Genomic DNA, 8,243 nt, shown 5'->3' with positions numbered 1-8,243 from the left:
AGAAGCATGACAAGGATTGTGTCTCAGTAACATGACTAAACTAGTCCTGAATTAAAGGTCACTCTACTCCTCCAAAAAGTGAAAAACAAGTCAGAAAAGGATTAAGGTGATCTCAAAATAAATTAACATCCTGCCAGAACAAAGTTCAACACTCATTAAAGCAAAACAATAAAATACAGCATTTAAAAATGTAAAAATACATGATGTGAAGCTTCTGATTAAAAAATTACTAGATCCGTAAAAAAAAAAAAAAAATCAAGTAAATGTGACCCACAAGCAGGAAGAAAGTCAGTACCCAGAAGGAGATCCAGAAATGATAAACTATGAGAATAGCAGGCAAGGTCTTTAAAATAGCTGTTACAAATATGGTCATATACTTAAAGAAAAGTATAAATAGAATAAGGAAATAAATGAAAGACATAAAACAAAACTAAGTGAAACTTCCAGAGATGAATATACATTGTCTGTACTAAGAAATTTATTGGCTGGGGTTAACTGCAGATTAGATATTGCAGAACAAAGTATCAGTGACCTTGAAGACATAATATTAGAAACTATAAACTAAAATAGAGGAAAAGATGGAAAAATTAGCTGAGTTTCAGTGCCCATAAGACAATATTGAGTGTTCTAACTTTCATAAATTTAAGTCTCAAAATGAAGAGTGAAAAAGCAGAGACAGAAAAAATTAAAGCTGTAATGACTTAAGTTTTCCAAATTTGATAAACTACAATGAGAAGTAGCCGAAGATATAATCAGATTGAGCCATTTTAACATATCTCCCTCAGTAACTGATGGATCATCAAGACAAAATTCGAGGCTATGCAGCGTCTGCCAAATTCTCAGAACTCTTGCTCTCGGGGAAGCCGATCACCATGTCAGAAATTCAACTCTTCTCAGACCGCTGTCTGGAGAGGCCATGTGTGGGCCCTTGAAAACCTCATATTAACTCCCAGCAGACAGCCAGCACCATTTCATAGCAATGTAAGTAAGCCATATTTGATGTCAGAACAATTACACCTTCAGGTGACTGCAACCCCAGCCAATATTTGGATATTATCCCATATATGAACCCAGTCAAGAACTGCTCAGCCATACTTTCCCCAAATTCCTGACCCACAAAATAAAATTATCACTTAGAGCCACTAAATTTTGAGGTATTTTTTTATTCAGAAATTGATCTTTGGAAGGGTAATTAAATTATAATTAAAAGTTGCCTCACACACTACACACACACACACACACACACACTTCCATAACCTCTACACCAAGATGGCTTCGACAGTAAATTCTACTAACATTTTCAGAAAGAAAGAATGCAAACATCTCTAGTAATCACAGTAAAGGTATTGATCTCTATATTATTCCATGATGTTAGCCTAACATTCTTATAAAAATATTATAAAGACATGATATGATATTAAAAAAATCAGAAGTCAACTTCACTTCTGATCCAGGTTGCAAAAATCATGACAAATACATTAATTAATTATATATCTAGTGCTAGATAACAGAGATGATAGACACACAGATAAGTAATATGCCATCAGCATTATTTTTCCTCCAGAAATGTAGAATTGTTTTTGATACTTCAAAATATATTGAGGTAATTCAATTTATTATCAGAATAAAGGAGAAAAGATAATTATCATAGATTCAGAAAAATATGTAATAAAATTCAGAGTTCATTTGTGATACGCGGTCTTAGCAAACTAATTTTTCTACACATCTGTCAGGAGTATAATTAGGTAAGGCCACTAGGGAAAAATATTTTGACATTGTCTGGCAAATTTACACATATACCTACCCATTGGCCCTGAATTTTTAATCCTAGGTTTATACTTGGTATACACACATGTAAGCAATAAGATACAAGTACGACATTCTCTCAGCTGTACCATTTGAAAGAATCCCAAGTTGGAAGCAATCCAAGTACTCATCAATGTTTGAATGAATAAATAATTGGGCTCTATTCATACAATGAGATACTACATAGCAGTAAAATAAACATATACCAGTAAGAACATGGACTAACATCACACGCAAAATGTTGAATGAATAAGAGCCAGATACAAAAATATACACATCATATGGTGCTAATTTAAGTTCCCAACATGACAAACTAATCTATAGTTTTAAAATTCGTGATAGTGTTTTCATATGAGAAGGAGGAGGTGGCAACAATTTACAAGAGACAGCCACTCCTCATGAAGATGTTCCTGTCCAGATTCCTGAATCCTGTCAATATATTAGTTACAAGACAAAGAGGAATTAAAGTTCACAGATGGAATTGAGGTTGGTAATCAGCTGATCTTGAGATGGAAAAATTATCCTGCATTACGTGGGCAGTCGGGGGTCGGGGGAAGTTGGGAGATGAAGTAACACAGTGGAAGAGGGGAGCAGAAGAGTGAGAATCAGAGAGACGGCAAAATATGAAGGACTCGGTCCCACATTGCTGGCTTTGAAGGTGGAGGAATGGGGCCATGAACCAAAGAAGTTGAGTGGTTTCTAGAAGCTTTCTCTTCTAGAGAACCCAGGAGGAACAGAACCATGCTGACACTTTGATTTTAGCACAGTAAGATCCATTTCTGATTTCTGACCTCCAGAATTGTAAGTTAATAAATGTGTTGTTTTAAGCCACTAACTTTGTTGTAATTTGTTACAACACCAATAGGGAAACTGATATATGTTATCTCTACATTATTTGTGTATCTTTTATAGTTATGTAACATTTTCAATAAAAATATTTTAGATATGTGTACATCTGCATGTATATTTATATATAATATGATTTATATAATCAGAGATAATTCTATTTCAAATAGCACTGAAGTGCCTAGAAATCAGTGTTCGAAAGTAAAAGGGAATTAATATTTTTGAATACCTCGGATGGGAAAAAAGTTTCAGTTATCTGTGAGAAAAATTTTCTGATGAATTTTCAACTCCTATAGAATAGGCCAAATAATGGCTCTCCAAAAAGTCTTAATCCCCAGAATCTGTGGCTATTTAACCACAGATTAGTCATATCTAACTTAAGGATCTTGAGATGGGACTATCCATGTAGGTTCAATATTATAACAAGGATCATAAGAATGACAGGAGAGTCAGAGTGGAGAAAAAGAGGTAAGACAACAGAGGTAGAGGTTAGATTGATGTAGGACCATGATCCAAGTACTGCACACAGCTTCTGGAAGCGGAAAAAAGGCATGGAAACAGATACTCCCCAGAATCAGAAGAAGGAAGATAGCTATGCTAACACATTTTAGACTTCAGAACTCCAGAACTGCAAGATGGTAAGTCTGTGTTGTTTTAAACAACTAAATGAGTGGCAATTTGTTACAGCAAACTGAAGACACACCCCAAGAAATGAAGAAATGAAGACACTCACCCCAAGAATTAGGAAAAATGCCCAGAGCCAAATTAATTGTTTCCTAGAAATGTTTACTAATTGAGTTTGAATCTACAAATTATGGATTCTAGTTAACTGAAATCACATAATTTGAATTTGTAGGCTGTTGGCCATAAGATTTCACTCACCCACCCTCCTGACCTCATACATTATTAAGTTCTGTTAGGGTCTTTGGGCAATTCAAAGTAATCAGGTTTTAGAGTAGGTATATATAAACACATGTTTTGTATGGCAATCCTTTGGCCTAGATACAAAATGGGTAGATATAAAGGTATCTGCACTTAAAGAATATTTTAAACTCGTTAGAATCTTTTTTGAAAAATTTAGTAGTAAACTTCATGAAGCCCTTGTTGTCCAGCTAACAAAATGTGTGAGACAAATGTGTTTTCAGGAAATAACAGCTGATAAAAGAACTCTTGCTGTATCTAAATTATGGATAAGTAAGTTGTTCAATTAAGAAGCAGCTCTTTTCAAATTACTTAAGATTTGCAAGCTACAGTACAATATGCCTTTCAGTATTACTCGCTTATCAGAGCCAGCCCTCAAAAGCTCAAAGAATCTCTTCTCCATGAAATCTTCATAAATTCCCCCAATTTGAAAATGGTACCTCCTACCCTCCATCTCTAGGTACAATTTTAGAAAATTCTCTTATGATACATTTCACACTTTAAATGAATTTCATTTGACTCTATGCTTTCAACATTTTCTTGATAGAAAGATTAAAAGAAGGAAAGGAGCCTCAAGTATCCACTTTCTGCAATACCTCAGATATTTAAGTAGTTCTACAAATGCTTTTGAGCAGAATAATGAATTCACTAATACCTATATGAGCAATCTAAAAATGTCACTTTGGTATTTTAAGCCTCTATTAAAAAAAAAACTGCTGGTGTAAATCATTTGTTTTATTTGACATTTTATTTGTCTTGCTAATAAGGATGTTATACTGAAAATGGTATTTTAAAGTATGTATATTTTGAAATGAAATAAATCAACTTTTTTCAACTAAGTATTAATCTAAATTACCTTTTGAGTGAAACATTTATATTTCTTAAAAACATATTGCTCTGTACTAAAGTTTTTAAAATATATTTATTCTTAAAGGTAGTAGTTAAGATACTAAGATAAAAGAAGATCGTGAGAGACTAATAGGACTTACTTCAAAACAGAAAAAGCACACAATTAAAAATAGCAGAAAATAACATTTAGAGAGTTTAACTTGAGTTGGTATAAATAAAAGTAATTTTTAAAATAGTTAACACTTGGAAGACACAGGTACAGACTCACCAGAATGGAGTCAGTCCATAGCCCTGAATCAAAATCTTGGAGGTTTTATTGTACTGAGCATTACTATTTTAATTTCTATATTTGAGCAAATCCAGATTTGACCCAAATCAACCCAAGAGAGAGCAGAGCTAAGACCAGTAGTTATTTACCAACTGCTGTACACAAATTTCATTAGTTGAATAATGTGTATAGCTCAACCACTGCATATGGGCTGAATAGCAGAACTGATTATGATTTATAAGAGTAAAATCCTGACATGATGGAGTCCCCAACATTAAATTGTATATATCTTATAATCACATCATTGCAGGGTTAATGAAATTTGGAGGGTGAAAGTATACAGTTAGCTAGCTAGGGGTGGTCTGGGGTTCATTACACTTCCAAATATGTTCAATCCAACTTGCAGTTTGGTACCATCTTATGGCTGTTGATTGCTTCGGCTTATATACTGACGGAGAAGAGTCTGCATTCACTATCTGACTGGGACTTATGGGAGAGTGTCAGCCATTCCAAGAATCTTCCTGTTAATGTGCCACCCATTTCTTTAGCTCAAAGTACAAACGGAAGAATCAGCTCAAAGTATACTGTCATATATACTTATCTTCTACCTTCCAAACTCCCAAGATGAATTTGCTGTCTACCCCTGAACATGTTTCCCACATCACTTCTCTCCTCTGAGAATATATAAACTTCAGCCACCACTTTGGATAATGGAGTCTGGGCAACGAAAGACAGCCGATCAATAATATCTTTCTGTCCACATTCATATTATGAGAAGACAGACTGGGTAATAAACTGAGCCCTCATATTCAAATGATACTCTTATTAAAAAAATCTAACCTGACATTATGATATAAAGTAAAGAGCATAAGTAAAAAGAAAATGGTATTCATTCCCATCTCTTTTGCTACCTGCATTGTGAATTTGAGAATGACATTTAAATCTATGTACTTTAACTTCCTCATTTATAAAATACACAAATTGAGTAAGAAAAATCTCCAAGGAAGAACGTTTCTAAAGGAACTTCAATGTAATCATATTAAGGATTTCTTACACTTCAGAGTAGAAAGCGGCTGCCTAAAGTTCAATTTCCTTGTCTTTAATAAATTAATTTTAAAGTTCAAATAAAAAAAAAAAACTAACTAATGGACCATTCGTAAAATGTATAGTACCTTCCTCAAGCAAGAATTGGTACACGTTGCAAATATATACAGATGATTTAGCTCTTTGGTTAAGTAAAATCTAAACAAATAAAGCCAGGCTCAGGACCACCACGCTGGAAGGATACTCACTCTGTCACGTTGAGACTCAGTCAGCGACTGCTTGGCGCTGCGGGGCTTTAAGCTCCTGCGAGAGTTGCGATCCTGCGGGATCTGGGGGCCAATCGGAGGCGCTGATGGAGCCTGATCTGCCATTGGCTGACGTCCACCGGAAGCACATGATGGGGTGGGGTCTTCGAGGCACTGCGGCAGGACCTCCAGCCGCGAACATGGGGCGCAGCGTGGTGACACCAAAGGTTCTTCGGAGCGGCCGAGGACGGAGCCACTGGTCCTGCGCATCCATTCTTCGAAGAACAAGAACTGAAGGAAAACAAAACCCACAACGAAGTGGGAGACGCTGAGGCAGGCAAGAAGATCTTTGTTCAGAAATGTGCTCAGTGGAAAGTTCCTTTAGAAACACGAGACTGGTCCAAATTTCTGGGGCCTTTTTGGCAGAAAAACAGAACAAGCACCAGAATTTTCTTATTCTGATGCAAACAAAAACATAGGTATTATCTGGGGAGAGGAAACTATTATGGATTATTTGGAGAACCCAAAGAAATATATCCCTGAAACTAAAATGGCTTTTGCGGGTCTTAAAGAGTGAGGGGAAAGTTCTTATTCAGTATTTGAAACAGACAACATCTTCATGAAATGCTCTTGCAACTTAAAAAATATTAGTTAGAAGTCAAAATGTTCTAATTTCAAATATTGTATGTTTAAAGAATTCATATTTGATCTTTCTTGTACAGCCCGTAGTAAGTTTAACATTTTTAAATAAAAGTTGATATTTTGGGGGGGGGGGAAGGAAAAGAAAAATCTCGAAGGCTTTTTAATCACTAAAAGCTTGTTATCTATACTATTTTTTTTGAATATAAAAAAATTCCTTTTACTGTAATTGCACAAGACTGCTAAATGTCTTTTCAGTGAAGTCAAATAGACAGACAAATTTAATTTAATTTTTCTCTAGTTAGATAATCTTGAAATCCTCACTATTGTCATTTCACATGATTTGCAATGATTTTTATCATTATTGTTATTATTTTTAAATTGTTTCCAGTAAAATTATTGTAGGCCACTCTGCCAATTTTGAAACACCCAGGAAAAGAAAATTCAATGGTGATAAAAGTTATCGCCAAGGTATCATTTTTTTGATAATCCAGGATTTTTCAACTACTTTTTTTTTTCCCTAAGGGCATCAAACACACCAAATTTTAGCGTATCATATCACTGCGCATAACAGTGATATCCCCCCAACTCTCTAATAGCTAGATATGACCAATGAAATAAATAGAAGCCAAAGATCATCCAAGCAACTTCTAAGAGGTAACTGATGTTCGGGAGACATCTCCTTTTCCTCTGTTACCAACTCTGTGGGATGAAATGCAGACATGTATTGGAATTACCTTAAATCGCAGAAATGAGAGTGATACCCTAGGAGAGTTGAATGACAAGAAAAAGAAGACTAGATCTATAACGAGTTTACAGAATGTTTATATCATCCTGGGGCTTAACACGTGACAGAGAATGTAACGTGCTGTTTTAATGTCAATTGTGTTTTAAGTAGATTTTATTTACCAGGCACTGAGCTGAACTCATGAGTATGGTATATCTGGAAGAAGTTACAGACGGTGTATGGCAAGTACTGTTATGGAAATAAACAGGCTAATATGAGCCTCAGTTAGTGGTGGTGAAGCTGGTGTTTAGGGTTACGAGTGGCAGCAGCCTCTGTAGGGACTGTTTTATCCAGAGTGCTTAGGCAATGCCACCTTTCCTTGGAGCACATATGAGAAGTAAGGACTCTGGTGCTTTTTAAAAACGTTTCATTTTAGTTTGAAAAATTTCCCCTTTTAATGTTACTGCATTTCTAGGGAAACATTTATACCATTCCATTTGCAAATTTAGCACACATTATTTGTAGTTGAAAGAGAATGTTTAATATATAATTGTGATGTACCACAGTTAGAGAAAAATAATTAGAAGACCAGTGACTTTTCTAATACATTTTAGTATTTAAGAATTAGGTAAAATTACAGAATCAAATATGAACTGATTCAGTAAAACACTGATGTATCCATCTACTCCTGTTTGAAACCTTTTTCTTTCTTCCTTATATTTACCTTCGACTTTTTGTTCCTTAAATCAGAAGGATCTGGGAGGATTTCATGCTTTTCCGAAAATGGAGGCTGCACCCGTCTCTCCAGTTCTCACTTCTCCTGTCTTCCTCTGCCCTCATTCTTTCTCATGAACACTCCAGAGGAGCCAATGGAAGAATCTGCAAACGGGTGAGAATT

General features: G+C 35.2%; 1 pseudogene; it reads left to right on the top strand.

Annotated features, from left to right (window-relative positions):
- The first annotated feature begins 6,179 nt into the window (after positions 1–6,179).
- LOC105087197 (cytochrome c, testis-specific-like) lies at positions 6,180–6,602 on the top strand (annotated as a pseudogene).
- The last annotated feature ends 1,641 nt before the right edge of the window (positions 6,603–8,243 follow it).

The sequence above is a fragment of the Camelus dromedarius genome, chromosome 12 (genome assembly GCF_036321535.1).
Source record: "Camelus dromedarius isolate mCamDro1 chromosome 12, mCamDro1.pat, whole genome shotgun sequence".
In the NCBI taxonomy this organism is placed as follows: domain Eukaryota; kingdom Metazoa; phylum Chordata; class Mammalia; order Artiodactyla; family Camelidae; genus Camelus; species Camelus dromedarius.
This window is presented reverse-complemented; position numbering and strand designations above follow the sequence as displayed.